This window comes from Copadichromis virginalis, linkage group LG13 (assembly GCF_057382275.1).
Source record: "Copadichromis virginalis isolate Kocher_CV1m ecotype Utaka linkage group LG13, C_Virginalis_male_GT1.1, whole genome shotgun sequence".
NCBI lineage: Eukaryota > Metazoa > Chordata > Actinopteri > Cichliformes > Cichlidae > Copadichromis > Copadichromis virginalis.
In genome coordinates this window covers 4,022,231-4,045,707 of record NC_140630.1, presented here as the reverse complement: position 1 = coordinate 4,045,707, position 23,477 = coordinate 4,022,231, and the positions used below count along the sequence as shown (strand labels likewise).

General features: G+C 38.5%; 1 long non-coding RNA gene and 1 pseudogene across 2 annotated transcripts; both read left to right on the top strand.

Moving 5' to 3' along the window:
* The first annotated feature begins 1,069 nt into the window (after positions 1–1,069).
* On the top strand, positions 1,070–16,338 carry LOC146695063 (uncharacterized). Of its 2 annotated transcripts, XR_014923507.1 has the most exons (3): positions 1,070–1,243; positions 15,946–16,209; positions 16,295–16,338. It is a non-coding gene; the product is annotated as an uncharacterized LOC146695063 (long non-coding RNA). The 2 variants fall into 2 exon arrangements; XR_014923506.1 differs by lacking the exon at positions 1,070–1,243 and having other exon boundaries at positions 15,652–16,209.
* LOC146695064 (uncharacterized) lies at positions 4,065–6,986 on the top strand (annotated as a pseudogene).
* Positions 16,339–23,477: the final 7,139 nt, after the last annotated feature.

Below are 23,477 nucleotides of genomic sequence, written 5' to 3'. Positions count from 1 at the left end.
AGTGGAATGAATGTGATTGGTTAGACAGGTGTTCTTGCTCTGTGTTCTGTTTGTTGCGTTTCCATCAGCGTCAGAGACTCAGCAGCAGATTAGAATCAAATATCATAACATTTATACATTTAATAAATACATGCATGTTCTTGCGACAATGCAACTGTCAATGGAAAATTGTATTTAGTAGTCAGTATAATCTTTTAGTGATATAAGTTTGCATATGATAGAATACTGCATGTAGTTATTTGTATTAGGAAATATTCAGCCATGTATACTTAGAGGCATATAATCAATTGTGTGTGATCTCTAACAGGCTGCAGGCTTGGTGTGCACTCCAGGAATGCACCCCCACGTCCTGGGAGCATGAGAGTTCGTACCTTGTTTTATTGTTTTATTGTTTTAACGTAGCTACGTCTGTTCTAGTCTAAGTGTTTTAACTGCTGGACTTCCTCACAGTGTTATCTAGGGTGAACCATCTAGGGTGAGGGGGAGATTACCCTCTTCCTGACCAAGGATGTACCTTTTGTGCTTTCATGTTATATGACCCTTTGATCAGCAACACACACACACACGTACACCTCCACATTCCAATGTAAAGAACAAACGCTCACTGAAGTATAAATAAAGACCGGGGCAGTTTCTTAGCGCGAGTCTCAGTCTGGAGGCTGCCCTTGCTAGCAAGAAGTTCTGTGTGTTTCTCCTCTCTGAGTCTTTACTGAAGAAGTGTTTTAGAACATTTTCCTTAACAGCGACGCACTGTTTGTTCTTCATTCAGTGATTTTAGTACAGCAGGCTTCACATGGTGCACATATAAAACATATTTCTCCTGAACAGAGCCGCTTGCTGTGAAAACGTGGAGCTTCCAGCTGATTTTAAACCTGAACGATCAAACCTGCTCCGACAGTTTGAGTTTTTCTTCTCTCAGCTGTCCTGCTGGAAAACTATCAGCACAGCTGATGAACGACCGTTTTTTAGTTTCAGAGATATGAGGGATATTTCCCAAAATCTGACCTGCATCGATCCTCCACTCAGTGTCCGTTGTTACCATGGTTACTGCACACGCTGTGTGAATTAAACAGCTGACACTGCGGTAACTCCCGGCGAGTGTTTACGTTTTCATTACAAAAGAATTATCTGACTTGACTTAAGTTAACTTGGATAACTTAAGTTAGGGAGTATCAGAACTAACGTCAACGTGAGCTGTTTCCTCGGAAATCTCGACTCGTGTTGACGTTCGAACGACAAACTGGTAAGAACTGCACATCACTACACTGAAATATACAGGCTATTACTGAAATACACACGCTATGTTATAAACTCTAGTGGTACTATTAACATGTTTAGTTATAAAGGACACCTTCTTGCCTTTAGTCTTATTCATGAGCATTATTAATTGTCTTCTAACACCCAGAAGTCAGCACAATGTGTTTCATAGTTTCTAACAAGCATTTTACATCTCAACGTAACATGATCGAAACACCGACATCTGCTTATTGAACAAAAACAAAAGAACACAAATCAGATGTGAATTTGATTTTTTTTTTCTAATTTTAATTAACTCCAAAAATTCTAATAGACAGCTGAGCTCAGAATAGAATAATCATCTCTGGACAGGCTGGAGGCTTTCAATATCCACCTACTGTACAACTATGTGCTGAAACTTTAATCTGAGCCAAACTGATTTTCTTAGGAGCAAATAAAATAGTGCTATTTAACGAAGCCACTGATGTCTCAGCGGACGCAGTATTTTAACCCAGCCACGCGTGACGGACACTCGCGCTCATACCAGGTCAGAGCACCGACGGAGCTGCGTTGCATAAGCCGCTGATCATATGAGTCTGATTACTGCTTTGGCAGGTCTCCTTTTAAAGTGGACATGAAAATCATTTATACCTTGCTGTCAAAATCTGACATATTACTGTGTTGTTTAATAAATAAGTGTTTACTACTTTAAGAACTTTTCTGCCATCGTGTGCCAGTCCAGAGTGTGACGTCACAGGGTGTTCCCTGGCTGTACTGCCTTCCTGCTGTAATATTCAGGATTGTAAAGCACACGAGAAATGAGGACTGTGTGGAAGAGAGAAAGTGTTAAATCCATGTGAGAGCAGTGCTCCATAGCAAGGGTGTAGATTTGGTTTCGGTGTTGGTGGGGACCGAAGCCTGCCCTGTTTCTTTTTTTTTTCCTTTTTGTTTTTGCTTCTTGATAAAAAGAGGAGAAACATACTTGCCTACATATGCTATTCTACGTGCTTTTAAACCATTTAAAATCACAATTCATAGTTCTATATGTGAATTATATAATGTTAAATTACTATTAAACAAATGACTGACTAAGTATTTTAGGCTTTAGTTTACTTCAGCCATATTCCATAAAAATCAGGTATCATACAAAAATAAAAATAGCTTCAAATACAGTCATGACAATAAAAGAATATGACTTTAAGGACTTAACAACATTACTTCAGTTATAGTACACCAACATCTCTGACACATTAGCACTAAGGGAACACTGAATGACCTGCTGGTTTTTGTCCATAAAACTACTGATGTAAGATGACCACAAAGTAAAAGATCTCTCAGCAAAATTATGCAACATTTTAGGCACTATTGCCCCGATCAACTCAGTGAGCTGGGATTTTTTATTCTAAACATGGACTACTGTTACAGCAACAGACATGGACTACATGCCCCACACAACAAATCTACACCCTTGCTCCATAGCGTAAATTAGCCTTTAAACATGTAGTATTTCATGTCCAATTTAAGCTCTTGGTCCAACACCTCCTCTGAAATGTGTTCATTCACAATCATTTTAAACTTAACACTTGTAACTGTAGGATGTTGTGGTGTGAGGGGGTTTTGTTTTTTTTTACAAAATCTTTTCTTTCACTGATATAACAGTAAAGGTTGTGAGAAAACTGAATTCACAGACACTTCAGTTTTTTTCCTACAAACTTTATTAACCAAAACACACACAAAAGAATTCAAAACTTGGCTGGGATCCACGAGGGCAGAAGATCTACTCTTGTGTTTGACTCACGTGTGCTCACTCAGTTATTTGACAATAATGGCTGATTGTAAGCAGTGTTGGTCAAGTTACTTGAAAAAAGTAATCAGTAACTAATTACTGATTACTTCCCCAAAAAAGTAATCCCGTTACTTTACTGATTACTTATTTTCAAAAGTAATTAATTACTTAGTTACTTTTTAAAAACACGATTTACAACCTGAAGAGGTGATAAAGTGATAGATCTTTCAGCCCAATTCTACTTTTTCTACATAATCCATCATACAAAATGTAATCAAATGGAAAATTCCCTTTTTAAAACTTGTTTTATTAGTTTTAATCTTTTAACTTTATGCATCAAGCAAAAATGTAATTATATGCAACATTCTCTGACTGGAAGAAATTTGTTTAATATTTAAACCTTTTTTCTGCACATTCCAGCACATAAATTTATTTTTTTTGTGTGTTTACACTCAGTCTTTAAATAGATGCAAGTAAAACACAGCAGAAAATAAATAAAGTCAAAGACTGAGCGGTCCTTTTGCTCTATTTTCACCTGTAAAGCAGGAGCAGGGTAGGCGGAGGTTTACCCTGGTGCAGGTGTGCCGCAGCGGTCAGTGGAAGGATATGGCAGTTTCTCTGTGAATTTCCCATTACGTGGTTGCGCACTCGGTGCTTGCTTGGAAGTTTAGGGTTTTTTTCGCTGTAAAAAGAAGTTTTCTTCCCACGCACAACGGACACTAATGTTTTTGTCACTTTTTATGGAATCAAACTCAAAGTAAGGTCAGTACTTCCATGCTTTAAACGCTGCACGCTCATACTCTCTCCAGTACTCGATATATGATCCATTGTTGATCTGCACACAGCTGTTGTCACAAATGCAGGTTTTTTATTTCTTGTATAATAATTCTTCATAATGAAACATGAAAGATATCATTTGAAATACACTACTGCTTAGTTTAAATTTCCAAAACACATCCAGTTTTTGTACAAACAATCTGTGTCGGGTCAGCATCGTCCATATCAGCTTGAGTTTTATTTGGTATCAGATCAGAAAGGAATTTAGTATTGCGCCAACAATAAAGCTTTAATTCCCAAACTTTTGAGATAAAGTATTTCTTATTCTTTATTGTATTTTCCTATTTAAGCTTGTGAATGGTTTCTTATTCCTTGTCCTTAAGGTGTTATTAACATGCAGAACGTTATAAATACTTTTATCCTGTAGAGAGAGACAAATATCACTGTTACAGTGTGTTCATCTCCCTTCTTGACAGAGTAGCTGTCACAAAGTAAAGTTCCTTAGAAGGAAACGGGAGACTGAAAAGTTTTAAGTAGGCAGAGTATGGCTAACTGGCATTTTATGATGATATATTAATAAAGAATTTCAAACATGCAGCAAATCTGCCAAGAAGAAGAAGTGTCCACACACTTTAATAATAGCAGTCCATTTCTTTAAACCACTTTCTTATTCTGAGAGTATTGCAAACAAATACTCACTTAGTGCTCTGCATTAGGATGTCTCTCCTTACTTTGTACCTGTGACTGTTTTGGAATTATTCCTCTTATTGTTTCAGGTCAGTCATCCTGTGTTTTGCCTTGAGCTTTTAAATACCACAAATAGCAATAGGTAAATATTTGAAAAGTCATCAATCTGACCTGGGTCCTGGAGAAAATTGCGACCCAGATAAGGGCTCTAGCATGAGTAGTGGTCAAAAGAAAGCAAAAAAGGTATACTGGGGACAAACTGAGCCAATTCTGCTAAGCCTGGTGCATAGAGCAAAACTATCAATATGCTATTTGTAACATTTTTGTGTGGTGGTGTGCCGTGTGATCTTTTGAATGTGAAATATGTGCCCTGGCTCCAAAAGCCAGGAAACATTGGTTTATGTCATGTGATCATGAGTGTGATGTCACAGTGTATTTTCTCGTTTAAAGCAACTTTGAATATTTTAGTGATTTGTTCAAAAAAAGAAAAAGAAGAATGGCTACCGAAAAACAAACCCAATACAAGAACATGTATCACAGGATCAAAGCCATTAAAGAACAGTAATATGCTGCGCAACTCCAAATTTACGAGGTCAGCACTGAGCTCCACAGCCCTGATTATATGGAGGACAAATATTTCGTAATGAGGGCAGAGGAAGTGAATGCAAGAGCAAAATGTGTTTCTCTTCAAAAGGAATTAAACAAACTCTTGGACGTAGCCCAAAATCATAAATCTAACGCTGAAATAAGAAGGAAGAAAAGAAAAGCTGTTGAAGCGTCTCAGAAAACGGTCAAAGACAACAGCGGGCCAGAAGTTAATGTGACCATTAAAGAAGAGAATGAAAGTGTCACACAAGAGCATGTGGCCCTCAAGAAGGAACTTCAAGATCTGCAGGCATCAGTTATAAATAAAGCAGCCTTAGAGAAGAACTGTGAGGCGCTAAAAAATGTACAGAAGAGATGAAGGCGCAAAACAGTGCACTGCAACAGCAAATCCGGAGATTGAAAAAGGAACGCGAGCACATAAGCAATTTGGTTCAGGTCTACGAGTCTGAAAAACAACAACATGTCGCTGTTAAAAGGGAAAATCAGAAGTTGATGAAAGACATCGAGAAGATACTTACAGACGTTCTACAGGCCAGATCATCCCTCAAAGAAACTTACAAAAATAACCATGATCTCAGGAAACTGTTCTCTGAAAATGGAGAAAAACTGGCACAAATGAGCAAAATGAAAAAAGAAAACAAGAAATTAAAAGCTCAAATAAGTGAGCTAAATGATCGTGTAGAAATGAGAAAAGCTTTAAAAAAAACTAGAAAAGGAAGAAAAAGCCCTCCAGGGGCACAAAAAAAGTATTTTTAAAAGGCGTGCTGATGTCTCCAAACAGGTGTTTACTGAAGAAGACTGGAGTAAAAAATATAGCATACTAAAGGAACAGGTAGAAGTCTTGAAGAAAGAAAATAACGAGATAACTACAGAAATTGAAAGACTGAATGGAGAAATAGACAGTCGAAAGGCTATTAAGGCAAATTATAAGGCTCTGGAAGCAGAGAAAAAGTCTCTTACCAGCCAAGGTACCACTCTGCAGAAAGAGCTTGAGGGGCTGCGGCCAAAGCTGGTTAAGGAACAGGCTTTGCGTCAGCAGAATAGTGAACTTAGAGCAGAAAATGAGAAAGGAAAAGGCTCTGCAAGAGAAAGTCGCAGCAATGAGAGCGAAAAAAGAGAATGTATGCAGACAACGAGACGCTCTAAAAACAGAACTCAGTGATTTCACAGATTCAACAAGGTCAGACTTTGAAAGCTCAGTCACAGAAAGCACCAGATTGTCAGTTAGGAGAAGATAGTTTAAATTTTAAACTTCATACAAGAAGGTTAGAATGTGAGTCCACCACTGTGTGAAGTCTGACTTTATGGTGTTGAACTGGCTTTACTCCAGGGGCCTTATTTCAGCTCTAATCTCAAAAATAATATTAAACTGGCACTTTATCCAAATTACAGTTAAACAAAACCCAACCAGTCCTGGCGGATGGCTGCCCCAAGAGGAGCCTGGTTCTGCCGGAGGTTTCTTCCTGCTAAAGGGGAGTTTTTCCTCCCCACTGTTGCCAAGTGCTTGCTCACAGGGGATCATTTGATTGTTGGGTTTTGTTTTTTCTTTTTTGTTTTGTCTTTGTTTCTCTTTTTTGTTTCAATTTTTTTCTGTTTTTAGTTTTATTTGTCTTTGTTTCTGTTTTTTTGTTTCGTTTGTCTTTGTTTCAGTTTTGTTTTGTTTGTCTTTGTTTCAGTTTTTTGTTTTATTTGTCTTTGTTTCTTTTTTTTCTTTTATGTTTTGTTTTTTGCCTTTTATTAATATTGCCGGTTTGATCCAATTAATCCAAATACATAGGGTTAACTAATAAAAACCAAAATCAATAATCAATGAACAAACTGTCTCTTGTAAATGTGTTTTTAGTTTTCCATTTCAAAATGCTTCCTGTTAGACATGCTGTCTTTGGTACCTATTGTATTAGGGGAAAAAGTAGGCATATTTCCATAAATTAGGTATTGAAAAAATAACAATGTTAATGCAGTGGGCCCCAGTCCCAATAACTCTTAAAGTTTCTTTGTTGACTCTGTTATGTGGTTAAAATCAAGAGAGAGTTGAGGATTAGAATTCCCAAAGACACAAGTAACATTAGAAATAAAGATCAGACGTCCCCTGTAGTTAGATTGTGTTTCATACAAAATTAAGTGGGGTTTTTTCTTGCACAGACACCATCACAGATATCATTGCTGTGAGCTTGCGGGATAAGGTCCATGTGGTATTTTACAAAGGGTTATGCCCACATGTGCTTAGTAAAGCCAGGTGCTGAAAGACATCCATTGTTTTCTTACTGCTTTATAATACTAAACATTTTATATATGTAATCGTGAGAACTGAAGCTTCTATTGAATTTGAATTTGAAGTTGAACATCGTGGCTTTTTGTCATGGTCCTGTATCTTCAAAACAGTTTTTGAGTTTGTTATGGACGCGTTATTTGTTCTTTTTCTTTGGAAATTTGAGATAACTTGTGTTCTAGTTGTGTATTTTCCACATGAGTTAATCTTGAACTCAGTTTTTGTTAGTGTCTCTCTGTGTTTCGTCCCTTTTTCTACCCTTTCTGTCATGTCTCAATGTCTGTTTATCCCGAGTTGCAGTTGGAAATTTACATGTCTTAGTGTGAGTCTCAGTGAGTATGGAGGGCCAGGCGTGCTAAAATTAAACAAATTACTTAAATGCGCTATTGAATACTTAATTAACATTTTCATGTGGCTATGCTTTCGGTGAGCATTTTCCCAACACAACAACGGACATGTGGAAACTAACTAAACTAAACTATACATTATGAAAAGCCCCGTTTGTGTGTCACCAAATACACTTTGGATATTTGTGGTTTCATGTTAGATATCCGGTCAGTTTGCCAAGATAGAGCCTATTTGCCAAAATCTTTGATGATTTCGGAGATGTCTGCCCAGCCCAGTATCTCAATAAAGGGTGTGACAGACCCGCTTGCCTTGCAAGAGGTCAAGCTCTTGTTCAGCTAACACACACAACTTGCATAACCCCCGCTGACTGTCCCCTCTCAGAGGCTGAACACCAACTTCATTTACTGAGATAATATCTATCGGGTGTTTATTTCCTGTGTCATGCTTGTTGTGGACTTTACAAGGACAAACTGATAAGAACTGTAAATTGCGATACGGAAATATATGAGCTCTTACTGAAATGCACGTGCTGTATTAAAACTATGATACAAATCTGGAAGTGCTGCTACCTGTAGCAGTATGATTTTCTCACCCAATAAAGGAATATTTAATATATCAGTCTACTCTTCATTCTATCAGAAACAGTTATCACAGCTCGTACATTTTCTTTTTACACATATATGTAAGCATTGAGCCAAATGTAAGAATGCCAACAAATTAAGAGCGGCCTCCCATGGACGAACGTGATAGAGCCTGCCTGAAACTAGGAAAAAAATTGAAACGGGAGTGGCATTCAGGGAGGGAAACGTGGGTGTACGGGGTGCGGGAGCCAACCCTGATGCGCGGCCTGTGAAATGCGACCCAGGAGTACTCTGGGACCCCCGGGGTCTGGAGCTGGCCCGAAGGGGAGCACAAGGGTTAAACCCCTCTGGGCTACCTGGAGCCATTTTTCATCCACAGTGTTTTTTAATTTCAAGCCATTTTCACTGTGTTGAATAGAATATAGCCAAACTTTCCACACATTTTTTTTTAACTTTAGAATTCCAGTCTGAGTTCATTAGATTAGCTTAAAGTGGCTAAGCTACAAACTTCCATCCACTTGAGATGCTAGAGCCAAAAAACGCCCCATTGAAACCCATTATAAACGCTATTTTTCACTGCCCAATCATTACCATCAAATTAAATGTCATCTTTCCACTTTCACTCAGTCTTTGAAGTAGGGGCCTTAGAATTGTAAATTTTTTTATTTGTCCACCAGGTGGCGCTCTTGTTTCATATTTCACCATTGAACAAACTCCAGCCAAAAAAAGTCAGATTTTGAGCGTCTCTTTCTGCTTTAGAAAGTGAAAAAAGAATGGTGTTCTGTGTCACTATCAATGACCTTTATATTTACAAAAAAATAAAGGTCCTTTTGCCTAAAAGAAGAGAAAAAGATCTGTCTGTGTCTGCTTCTAACTTTAGATAAAAGTATGTTTATGTCTAAAATCAGAAGCCTTCCCTCTTTGAAGTCCACCCCGCAATGCAAACAAATCTAACATGAAAACAAGAACAAAAAACAAATTAGACTTTATTTTGTCTTCAAGCTTAGCTTGTTTATGCAGGTGCACTGCAGCAGAGGTTATAAGAATAAGCCGTAGCGCGGGAGTAGGCATTTTCACGATGGCACGGTATTACAGGACCGAGGAAGTAGTGGACATCCTGATGCGCTCCGACAGCGAGGATCTTTCCTCTTCACCCGCCCAGAGTGACTCTGATTCCGGGGATGACACGGAGTCGTCGTCTCTCCACACCGATCAGCAGGAGTCATCTTCTGATTTTTCTACTGGAGATGAGAACGAGGGGGAGACGCACGAGGAAGCAGTGGCGTGGACTGCCAAAAATGGAGAGAAATGGTCCCCGACAAACACCGAGACGCTGCGCTACGTCGCAGCACCCACGGGGCTTATTCCGGGACCAACCCACTAAGCCGTCGCCCGAATTTCAGACCCACTCTCCAGCTTCAGGTTGCTCCTAACCGATGAGATTATACAGCATATCGTTTCAATGACAAACCTTCATGGCAGACGGGCAATCTCAGAATGGAGCGATTTGGACAGCGACGAAATGCTGGCTTATGTGGGGCTGCTCATTTTGGCCGATGTATACCGGTCAAAACACAAGTCAATCAAAAGCCTTTGGAGTGAGAAAACGGGATGTTCCGGGACGCGATGTCCCAGAAAAGATTTTCGCACATTTGCAGGGCCCTCAGATTTGACGACAAGCTCTCCCGACCTGGACGCCGTACCGACAAATTGGCTCCCTTTCGGCAGGTATGGGACATGTGGGCACACCGCCTGCCGATGTTGTTTAGTCCAGACCGGGACCTTAAGGTGCGGTTTCCGCCAGTACATCCCCAAAAAGCCTGCTAAGTACGGCATAAAGATCTGGGCAGCCTGCGACGTCAAGACATCTTACGCCTGGCGGCTGCAGGTTTACACCGGGAGAGCAGCGGGCGAACCAGCCGAAGTAAATCAGGGGATGAGGGTCGTCCTGCAGATGACGGACGGGCTCCAGGGACACGTCGTGACATGCGACAACTTTTTTACCTCATTTGAACTGGCAGAGGAACTCCTCAAGAATAAAATGGCTCTGGTCGGCACAATTCGCCGGAACAAAACAGAAATTCCACCCGTTTTGCGCCAGACGAGAGGGAGAGCTGTCTATGCCTCCACCTTTGCCTTTTCATTGAAACACACCCTAGTGTCCTACATTCCTCGACGGGGCAGAAATGTGCTTTTGTTGAGCACCAAACATCGCAGGCCGGAGGTCAGCAATGGACAAAGAAAAAAGCCGGTGATCATTGACGACTACAATCGATGCAAAGGAGGTGTCGACAACCTTGATAAGGTGGGTGTCATTACGCATCAGTTACGCACACCTTTATTCATTTTTGCTCATATATTCTTGTGTAAAATATACAGAGGTTTTATGTTGTTGTTGTTTTGTTAGGTTGTCGGCACCTACTCCTGCAGGAGACGGACCAATCGATGGCCAATGGCCCTCTTTCATAACGTCATAGACGTCTCCCTCTACAACGCCTTCGTGCTGTGGACCTCCGTAGATCAGGCCTGGCATCAGCAGAAGTCACACAGGAGGAGGCTGTTCATAGAAGAGGTGGGAGAAAGCCTGATCAAGCCTCATTTGTCAAAAAGAGAGCGCCTTCCCCGCTCATTAGCCGCTGCTGAATTAGTCAGAGATGCGCAGGATGGTGCTGCTGCAGGCCCCTCTGGAGTGACAGATCCCAAGGGCAGGAAGTCCTGTGAGGTCTGTTTTGAGAAAAGGAGGCGAGTCGGAAACACCTGCAGCAAATGTGGAAAGTTCACCTGCCGAGCCCACAGCAAATTTGTCTGCAGCAACTGCTCTACCTGAGCAAGACATTTACCCCCCCGGCCACACACAGCCCCCCCCACCCTCTCACTAGCTCTCTCTTTCTCTCTCATACATTTCCCCATTCCCAACAACAATATACATGTTCTTGTTCATCGTTGAAAAAATAAATGTTTATTTGGTTCAAACTGATCTTGAATTTTTATTTACATAATGCTTTTTATTTTATTAGAAGGCAACAAGGTAATATGCATTTAACAGGGCAAGAGTGAAAAACCGTTCTCCTGCAGAAAAACTAACGGCCGATCAAAATGAATGTCAGTGGTAATCTTTGGACCATCCAAAGGCCTAATTATAATTACAATAAAATATTACTTCAAATGTATTTTATGGAAAATATTCAAGTTTTTTGTTTTTTTCGCCAAAAAAAGCCATGCGCTCATGTGACAAAACCGGGATATAAAGGATTAAAATCCGCGAAATGTAATTAAAACTTTATATGAATATTTCAAGGAGAAGTAGGTCTAAAAGATTGGCTAATTTAAAGTGGAAAAAATTATTAATATATGACATTTTTATAGCACTTTTTATGGCGTGGTCGATATTTGGCTCTAGGGCGTCGAAAGGGAGTCGTTTTCTAAGGCGCTCCAAGTTAAGTCATACAGAATAGATATCAGAGCCTTAAACAGGCTGACTTCTACTATTTGGGTCAAATTGGGCACAAAGTATACAAACACATAACCAGTGTTGGGTAAGTTGCTTTAAAAAAGTAATTAATTACTAATTACTTAGTCAATATTGTATTTAAAATACTAATTACTGTGTCAAAAAAGTAACTTAATTACTACATAAGTATTTACTTATGTAGTCGTTTGGTACCGGGCCGTGAGAGTTGAGGCTCAGGTATGAAATGTATAGTTTTCAGGGTTTTTATCGGTTCTGAGCGTGATTTTGTTATCGTTTTTATCGTTAACTCGGTTTTCCTGGGTCTTTTCATGTGTGTTATGAATAAATCTTCTTTTTTACGGTACCGGTACTAGTTTTATTTTGTTGTATTTATCCGCAACACCTTAAAGGCCGGTCTGTGAAAATATTGTCGGGCATGAACCGGTCCGTGGCGCGAAAAAGGTTGGGGACCGCTGCTTTAAATAATAGATACATTTTTTAAAAGACAGACACTCTACAGTACGCAGCGGTAGCATCTGTTCCACAATGTAGCCTAAGCCTGCAGTCATTTTTTAAGCTCACCTTCAGACGCTTTCTGTGCTGCTGAAGTAAAATCACGTTTTGATAAATCACGTGATATTCAGGACTGCAAACAGAGCAGCATTCACTGAGCTTGTTGCGTTTGTGGATATGTGACTGACTTTAATTATCCATTAAATCATCACATTCTCTGTAAGATTAAGGTCAACTATTGAACGTCTTATATTTTAAAGTAAAGTCTTTAAAACCAAGTTAACGCTGAAAGTGCAAACACCGCTAATGTCACATGACTTTACGGACATGTGGCCAACAGTAATGTTTTAATGTTCTTCATTATTAAACATTTGCACATAAATAAGTGACATAATATTCAGTACTTACTTTTAAAAGTTTACTCTTTGGCCGCTCCGCTTTCACCGTTTTTTTCGGCAAAATTATCCACACCCACCGCCGCGCTATGAAGTCTGAGATATGTTGGGCCATGAAGTCTACACCACCACATCTTTAAAATTCAGGGAAATGAAGGACGCATTTGAGGGCCGCATTTCGAGCAGCCTTTGAATTGGGACAGCCTTCGTCGCATCGCTGTGATGTAATCGGCCTTAAAATGCGGCCTTTAAGGCTGCAGACCCAGAGCCGTTTCGTTCACGATCAACACATCACTAGTATGGAGAAGGCGAGTGCGTGGCAACTGAGATCAGACAGAGTCACCACTGAAATCTCAATTATTAAAGAATCCAGAGTGGAGAGCGGATGAGAGGGTTTTTAAAGGGGCAAGTATGATTTAAGAAATGTAAACTTACTCTGTGTTTGGTAAGGGTGTCAGCCATTCAGAGAAAAGTTCTGTAAACTGACGAGACCCTGATCAACCTTCAAGGGTGCGCCTTGAGAGGTTCAGAAGTTTTATTCTTTTCATTGTCGGTTGTTCAGTGTGTTGTTTATACAGTTAAGATGTCCTTTTGTAATAATTACAGTTGGACCAAAATCACCTCACAAAATGCTATAAGAAAGAAATGTTTTGATAAAATTATAAATTGTGGTAAGTGATAGTAAAATAATGAAATATATAAGAAAGTCAAATGTGTAAAATAGTCAAATAATATTGCAAAACCTAGTATGAACCATAACTAAGGTTAAATTACTATGACGTCCGCCCCAAATTTGTCAACAGATGCTGGGATCACCAAAAATGGTGCCAGGAGTTTCATACAGATGTGGTGAGAAGTTTAGAGGCTCTTATAATGAATATGAATATTATATTGTAATTTGGGGCTTTTAATGATTTCTCTAACTTTACAGTATACATTTTAATGCCTTTAAAAGGGAAGAATTGGGTGCAGAAGTTTGAATTTAGTTTTAGATAGTGATGTGCGATACCACTGATTTTCTTTCCGATCCGATACCAATTAATATTCAGGGTGGTATCGACGATACTGATCCAATACCAATACTTATTTTATTTATTGTATCTCAAATTATAGCGTCATAATGATTACAGGACATCAGATTACTTGTTCTTATCACTTAATAATGCAGAGTTCATCACATAGAAATAAAAAAAATGAAGTTGTGCGCTATGTGAACACGTTGCCTGCCTGCAGCACTAAAGGACTCCGTGTCTCGCCTTAGCAGCACCTGTCCCTGTCCTCCTCTTCAGTTCACCTCAACATACACTCGTCATATTCTGTGATATGATTTGCTCTGAGGTGTTTGACAAGGTTAGTGATGTTGCCACAACCATACATGCCAACCCTCTAGATTTTTCCGGGAGAATCCCAAATTTCAGTGCCCCTCCAGAAAATCTCCCGGAGCCACCATTCTCCCAAATTTCTCCCGATTTTCCACCCGGACAACAAAATTGAAAAACCATATCCCAGACTGGTCCAGCCAATTCCAGTTTCCAACAATGTCGGCAGCAACTTAGTTTTAATATTACTCTTATTTCTCTTTTTGGGTCGCAAAAAAACTTTATACATATTTTCAGGTGAGAATGTAGCTGTGTAAACTTCAAATATCTGAGCCGACCGACGCATCGTATAAGGCTTATATGATTCACTCATGAAGGTGGCCACTTTCTCATTACTTTCATATAGTGTTTTAGTAAGTATCCAAAATATACAAGTTTCATGTATATCATTTTTCAAGGGATCTTATATCTGCTTTCACTCTTGTATGCTTTTCATACAAGTTTCACACAAGACAGATACAAACGTTATAAGATTTATATATATATATCGTTTCCATATGGGTATGCATGCACCCCACCTTGAGCTATATTAAGATAACAATGAATTAATATCAGTAGATAGGAATACAAACTTCAGTCTAAGTTAAAAAGAAAAAAACAACAACAACTTTTAATCATACTCAGCTTGAATCTGAATAAAAAGAAGAAAAATAAAAGATATCTATTTCCTGATGCCTACATTAAAATGTAGGGAACACCTAAAATGTCCAACTGTAACTTGATATTGTCAGGTGCAGGTTGTGTGCAGGCAGGAGTGGTGGTAAGGAGGACCCAAAGTGCAGACGCTCAGAGGCAAAAGTGTACTTCAAAACTCAGTTTTATTGCTGGATTGCAAAACGTAGCAAAAATCCAAATAAACTTACATAAGCAGGTGGCCAGACCACACAGCATAAATGAGGGTAGCTCACAACACAGACACAGAGAAACACAGGGCTTAAATACACAGAGGGAGCAATCAGGGAATGGGTAACAGGAGGGAAACACAGCTGGGGCAAATCAGGCCTAACGAGACAAGGGGAAGCGAAACCAGATACATTAACATCAGACATGGACCTTCAAAATAAAACAGGAAACATAACACATACTGAACTAAAGACACAGACTCACACGCAGGCACTGCAACAGAGAGAACAGAGACGTGGGACCAGGACAGACACAGACACTGACTGGACTGGACTGGATATCGCAGACAGGGGAGACAGCAACTAAGGATGCACAGAGACATAAACCATAAAACAGAACTCTAACAAAGAAACCAAAGAATAGAAATGATAAATAATATATAAACTCAAAACCCTGGGTCAACAACCCAGGCATTCTAACAGATATACAATGAAAAATCACCTAACTTGTCTTTGAATTATGTATTTATTTAAGAAAACAAAAAATAATTTGACAATATTATGTGGTGAAATTATTATTAACTAGTCTGGTTTAAGAACAAAATTTACAGTGCGTAATTTAAATTAATAGTTTATGCCATTTAAATGTCATGCAGCTGTGTCAGAGATTATCTTAAACCTCGCCCCCAAGCCATTGAAGGTTCAACTTCAGAGAAAAGTGGATGACATCACAGTGGCTGCAGCCAAACGTGGGCGGGGCTTAAACCCTTATACAGGGACCGTCCAGAATCCCAAGCATTTAGTTTACAAAGAGCACACATGCCAACCACAACTCCAACCACCCAACAATTTATTTCCACTTCTACATTTCAGACTCAAAGAAATATTAATACAAACTTAAACATGACAACTGCACACAGTTACACCTCAGTGGAAACATGGAAGTCCTTAAGTGACCACTTTTTTGGTACAATTGTACCACAGTGGAAATCTCTGCAGTTCAACCCAGAGTACTGCAACACTGAGATGCCTTCCACTTTGATGAAAGACATGTTGAAACTTTGTTCCATGTTAGTGGACGCAATGGACACAACTGTGGAGAAGGGAGATCCAGTGTCCACGCAGACTGATGAGGCCTGTCTTCACTCAGTGGACACAGAGTCCCCTGAGAAAACAGAAGAAACCCGAGCAAAGGACAGCATCCTGAAAGAAAGTTCTGTAGATGACCACGGTGATAAAGAAGAAACAGAAACTCCAGGACTGGAGGATTCTTCCGACTCAAAAAACCTCAAGCTGCATTTGACTGCAGAGGAGAGCAGTCTTGATAAAACATGCACAGGTGACAGTGAAAATAGCGAAATTGTAACACTGCATCGTGCACCTACACCACCCAACATATATCTAAATGTTTTTATTGGTTTTAGTGATTCATCTGAGGAAGAAGCGTCTGTGTCATCCCAGATGTTTCCTCCTCAAACCCAAACCACAGCCACAGTAGAACCGAAGAAAAACTACTCAGCTGATACAAAAGACTTGGACAACATAGAAGCTTGCCCCCTGGAAAAGCCTGTGAAGAAAAAACTACATAGGTCAGTCCGTAAGTCTGATTCAGATTTTGGTTCTTATGACATCACTCTGGCATCTGATTATCTGTCTGAAGAAAAGATGTGTGTTTACAAAGTTATTCAGTTGGTAGTTTCAGAGGCCAAAGCCTCGTCTAAATACAAGGACTTCACACAGCGGCACAATCCCGACTCTATCAGCGATCGCCTGCGTGAAAAACTCTGGCCTCAAATTGACGAGAAAAATTTGGATCTATCTCCAAAAAGGCTGACCAATATCAACAGGGACATTTTCACCAATCTTTGTAAAGCACATAACTGCAAGGAGAAATATTTGATTTTATATCTGAGCGAACGGCTTGATGATATTACTGTCCCAACGTTTACAGAACCCCTGTTGGCTTTACCAAAAAGAGTACTCACTATATCTGAAAACCGAGAAGAGTACATAAAAGTTGTTGAAAGCTTCACTAAAGATTTGGTTCTGCACGCTATAAGCAATGCAAATGAGACAAGGGAATTGCCTCCAAGGGTTGATAAAGCCATTATGAACAGGTTTACCAACAGGATTTGGGCTAAAATTTTGTCCCAAAACCTTAAAATGTCCTTCGAGAACACTGAAGAAGTCAGTGTGAAAGTATTCAATGAACTCCGGGAAAAGTGGAAAAATCCAAACACTGTGCTGGAGTTAATGTTTAATGGCCAAGACAATATTGACAATGTGATTGTCAAAAGTTTCAAAAGAAATGCCCCACTGAAGAGACCTAATTTCTTCTCTAGGGTTTTCTTACGAGCACGTTAAAGTTTACCTGACACCTGCATCAAAAAAGCAGCGTTTTCAAAAACACCTGGGTATACATGTGGACGTAGCCTAAATGCATTACATTTTTTATTACAATTCTTCATTGTAAATGTTAAAACCAAACTACTTTAAAGTAATTGTCTCATGAACCACCTGGTTGATAATAATTTCACCACATTACATTATAACGTTTTTCTGTCCTTTATCCCGTCTTCCTTCTCCCACCCCAACCAGTCGCAGCAGATGGCCGCCCCTCCCTGAGCCTGGTTCTGCCGGAGGTTTCTTCCTGTTAAAAGGGAGTTTTTCCTTCCCACTGTCGCCAAAGTGCTTGCTCATAGGGGGTCATATGATTGTTGGGTTCTGTATTATTGTAGGGTCTACCTTACAATAGAACGCGCCTTGAGGCAACTGTTGTTGTGATTAGGCACTATATAAATAAAATGGAATTGAATTCAAATAAAAATTAATTTAAAAAAAAGTTTTAAAAGTGTACTTAGTTTTATTTGCTGTCAATTTGCCTAGAATGGAATATCAGATTAGAACGGCCTCTAAAATATAATATTTAATCTATTAAATAAATCAAATGATTTACAGAAAATAAAATTCAAAAACACTTTCATTTTCACTGTATCTGTATGGCTATAGAGGAGCTGTTATTATTTTGCCTGTTTGTCAGTGCTGGTATGAACCCCGTCCGTGCTGTGTTGATCCCTTTGCAAAGGTTTGAAGCTTCTTTCGATAAACCTGAGAAAGTCAGTTTGGGTCGATGCTCAGTGTATTTTTCCACAATAATCTTGGTGACAAGGATGAGATTTCTTGAGTGATTTTTGTTCTCTTTTTGTTCTCGCAGGTAGACTCAATGAGTCTGAAAGAGCGCTTATGTCCGAGCAAAGTATGGAGTACTGATGGGATTTCCGACTCATTTTAGAGAACTGGCTCTTTCGGCTCGGATCACTAAAAAGAGCCGGCTCTTTCGGCTCCCAACCGGCTCTTCAGGTTGTTTTGTTGCTTTAATTAATTTATTATTAACAATAATATAAAATTATGCACAAAAGGAATTACTAATGTACAAAAAAAGTGTTTTTATTTCTATATGTTTATATATAAATATATGCGGTGGCCCTTAGAGACAAAACGAGTACAAACTCCAAAACACATTTCTAGCATGAACTGAACTTCCAAAACAGAGCTACCTAAGATCACTTAAATTACACAATTGAAAGCATATGTGTATTGTTTGTGTATTTACACACAAGCGCTCATATATATTCAAATAATTAAAAAAAAATGTTCATTTACTTGTTACTACCACACACCAAATCCGGTCGTTGGTACTTGCTGGCTTGTGTAGCCACTAGGTAACAAAAGCTCAACACTGCGCGTAGCATTCTGGAGCACTTCTGTTGTCTTTTGTACGTGTTTTGAGTTTTTATGTGCTTCTGAGTTTTTAGTGTTTTGGAGTTTGTACGTGCTTCGGAGTTTGTACGTCCTATGGAGTTTTTACGTGTTTTGGAGTTTATACGTGCTTCAGGGTTTGTACATGCTTCAGAGTTAATACATGTTTTGAAGTTTGGACGTGCTTTGTCTCTAGGGGCCACCGTAAATATACTTTTATTTATTCACTCCACCTAAAATGTAATAAATAAATCATATAATACAAAAACCAACTATTCACATTTCAACTTTTAACTACTTAAATTTTCAGCTTTTTCCTTTTACAAATTTAAAGTGAAACAACACAAAACACTGCAAACCACAACCCAATTAAATATAAATTAAAATAAGAAAACAAAAAAAAAGATGTGTGGTGGGGCGTGGCCTGCGGTGCCGTGCAGAGGAGGCGGACGCACCTGCACGGCATCCGCAATCACGCCCCACCGAATTAAATATTGTACTGGGTCCTGTGGTTGGGTTGTTGGTGTTATGTTGAGCTGGAAGCGAGAGAGCTGCAGCTCTGAGTGCGAATGTACAGCAACCGTGTAGGGATTAATAAAAGCATCAAAATGCCACTGGGTCTGCCGTGGTCGTTTACAGGATGCATATCGTTAGCTTCATAGCATAATTGCCTAAGTCATTTGACTAAGTCAATGACTTAGGCACTTATGCTATGAAGCTAACGATATTCTCTGTCATATGGGCCTGCATGAATAAACAATAAACTTTCTGAATCTTTTATCATCTGCAACTGAAAATAGTTGTGGATGATTACTATACCTTTCTATTGTGATGTTGTTGTCCCTGCCTCTTTCTCTGTCTCTCCCTCCTGCTCTGTTCCTGTGCTACTGCGAGTGTAACTACCACCCCTCCCCCCTCTTCCCAGCACAAAGCACAAGGCTCGCGTGCTGAGTGAAGCGGGAAAAAAGTGCGAGAGAGAGAGGGTGAGAGAAAAACCACGGCTCCTTGGCTCATGTCGTTCACGTCAAAGATCCGGCTCTAGGAGCCATTTCGTTTGTGACCAACACATCACTAGAATTCTCTCACTACTGCTCTATTCCGGTGTGGTTGGAGTATATGGATGTATTGTGGATGGATTATCTCCGTAATTCTTCTGAACAAAAGTTAGCATTCATCCTCCAGCATCACTGTGTTTATATTATGCTAACATAGCTGTGCCGCTAGTGATCACGTAGCAAATCATTATATACCAGCTAGTCCAACTTCTGTAACCCTACAAATGTCACTGCTGATTAGTTTTCTGTCTTCAATCATTTTGGAAGTGATAAAAGAGATGTATTATTTTATTTTTCTTATTAGAAATCTCTCATTCAGAACATGCTGTATCATGTTTAGGTGGAAACTAGCGAGCTAACTTCCTGCTAACTTCTAACTCAATTAAATTGAATAAATTCTGTTTTCAAATTTTATTTGTCACGTACACAGTCATACACAGTACGATATGCAGTGAAATGCTTAGACAACTGCTTGTGACCTAAAGAAAAAAAAAGGACAAGGCTATGAATAAGATAGGAAATAAATATGAAAAAATGAAAAAGGGTAAATTTAACTAGGAAGGAATAAAATATAAAATAATTAAGGTTAAAAATGAAATAACTGTACAACACAAATTAGAATAAAGGGTAAATTTAACTGGGAAAGAATAAGATAAAATATATAAATTAAAGTTGAAAATAAAATAACTGTACAACAAAATACACAATACACAGTATAGAACTATATAACTATATAAGAATGTATGAATGTTTTTATGGATGCCTGGATGTTAAACTTAATTGTTACACCGTAAAGCAGCAATGCTGATCATTACAGATGAAATAAATTAGACAGTTTTTAACTCTCAGTGATGCCGCAGCGTTTGTATGACTTTGGGACCTTAAAGGACGGCGTTTTGGACCCAGATTACTCTGGGAAGCTCGTGACTACGGTAGCGGTAATGCTCAGCTTTGTAGCTTACCAAAGTCGTACTAAAACAGTTTTGGGCAGTTTTTTTTGAAACATAAAATCACATAAAATAGGTTTGTAGTCAGTGAGAATTCAACCAGAATTCATGCATTTTTGTTTGAGAAAATTAAAGGATTTTAAGTGCTCTTTGTAGTGCGGAAAATACAGTAATCTGATTTTTTTTCTTAATTTAGTAAACCCCAAAACTTCTAACAGATAATTGTGCTTAGTTGAATAAATATTAAAAAACAGATAATGTAAGTATTTCTAGACAGGCTGGAGTCTTTCAGTATTCACAAACAGCATGCTGGTTCAGACGCTTCTCCTGGTGGATAGCGCTTTCTCTCTTCTCCTTGAATAAAAACGATTTTTCATGTTAGTTTTATTTCAAAATTCATGGTTAAAAAAAATCCTGTACATACGAACAGCAGATAATAAAGAAAAGCGAATGGTTCAGTCTAACACGTATTCTGCAGTATGACATTGAGCTTAAGTAAAACTGTACAGTTATAAAACTTGACTTATATCTGAGCCAAAATGATTTTCCAAGAAACAAATAAAACAGTGATGTAAACGTCACCTGACAGTCTGGTGTTTGCTAAAGCTGGTGACTGGATATCAGCCACTGATAAAGTGCTGTGTAATTTTCTGTGTCCATCTCGCCTCCTTTTAAAGTCTGTCATTTTTAACCCAGAACAGTCACTCTGAGGGAAACAGCAGGTCTGCACTCAGGAAACAAACTGCATTTACTTATTTTGTGCACAATTTTGTGTCGACATTACATTATATTGAACAGCAGCTGCAATAAACAGGAGACTAACACCAGGACACGTGGACGTGCTTCCTGACTCATCAGCAGGTGTTAAACAGCTGACAGGTGAGATGGATGTGTACAGGTAAACTGAGGGTCCATAGAGCTGATCAGTGGTGTCGTGAGGAAAATGTTGGCTTGTTATTTATGTTACAGAAACAAAGAGACACAAGACCAGGCAGAATTTTTAAGTAATTTAAGTCATATAATTTTTGTCTGAAGATGAAAGTTTATAGTTTATATACAAAAGATATACAATATATATGATATACACACACACACACACACACACATATATATATAGAGAGAGAGCAAGAGAGAGAACATATAAACATTCTTTCTCTCATCCGCTCTCTCTCGCACTTTTTTCCCGCTTCACTCAGCATGCAAGCCTTGTGCTTTACACTGGGAAGAGGGGGGAGGGGCGGTAGTTACACTCGCAGTAGCACAGGAACAGAGCAGGAGGGAGAGACAGAGAAAGAGCCAGGGACAACAACGTCACATTAGAAAGGTATATAATCATCCACAACTATTTTCAGTTGCAGATGATAAAGGATTCAGAAAGTTTATTCATGCAGGTCCATATGACAGAGAATATGCATGTTCTTTTTGTTTTCATATTATAATTTATATTTAATTGTGTTGTGGTTTGCAGTGTTTTGTGTTGTTTCACTTTAAATTTGTAAAAGGAAAAAGCTGAAAATTTAAATAGTTAAAAGTTGAAATGTGAATAGTTGATTTTTGTATTATATGATTTATTTATTACATTTTATGTGGAGTGAATAAATAAAAGTATATTTACGGTGGCCCCTAGAGACAAAGCATGTACAAGCTTCAAATCACGTACGAACTCTGAAGCACGTACAAACTCCAAAACACGTAAAAACTCCGAAGCACATAAAAACTCAAAACACGTACAAAAGACAACAGAAGTGCTCCAGGATGCTAGTGGCAGTGTTGAGCTTTTGTTACCTAGTGGCTACACAAGCTAGCAAGTACCAACGGCCGGATTTGGTGTGTGGTAATAACAGGTAAATGAACTTTCTTTCTTTTTTTTTTTTAAATTTTTAATTATTTGACTATATATGAATATAGTGCTTGTGTATAAATACTTAAACAATACACATATGCTTTCATGCTTTCAATTGTGTAATTTACGTGATCTAGGTAGCTCTGTTTTGGAAGTTCAGTTCATGCTAGAAATGTGTTTTGGAGTTTGTATGTGCTTCTTGGAGTTTGTACGCGTTTTGTCTCTAGGGGCCACCGCATATATTTATATATAAACATATATAAATAAAACCACTTTTTTTTGTACATTAGTAATTCCTTTTGTGCATAATTTTATATTATTGTTAATAATAAATCAATTAAAGCAACAAAACAACCGTTAAAGCTGGTTCGGAGCCGAAAGAGCCGGCTCTTTTTAGTGAGCCGAACCGAAAGAGCCGGTTTTCTAAAAAGAGCCGGAAATCCCATCACACAATGAAAAGACAACATATGAAAATAAAAAAGAAAGAAAACAGGCAAAAAGTTAGAAGAAACAGTCTACTACATGTCTACTTTTTAATGCACAGGTACGATACAAAGTCTGCATTTTGCTAATTATTCTAAATATTCCTAACTATTTAAACATTTTTCAGTATCCTGCACTGTTTTTTGCCCTTCCACAATCATTTGAATTAAAAATTAAAAGAGCAGGAGTGTTAAAATTAATAATAAAAGGAATTTGTTGGCTTTTTCAAAAGGTACAAATAAAATATTGTTGATAGACCTGCCCCCTTTATTAGCTACAAAATAAAACATTAAGCCTTGATCTGTTCTGTTATTCTTCTTTTCAAAAGAAAAACATTTCTAGCCTTCCAGTGTTCTAAAAAAATTAAAAACAAACGCAAATATAAGATTATTAGAATTTTTAAAATATAAATGCTTAACATTGGAAAATACTATAACTGTTAACTATGGTACAGAACTTAACAAAATGTCATTAAAAATTATAAATACTGATAACAAAAAAAGTCATTCTTTTTAATTTA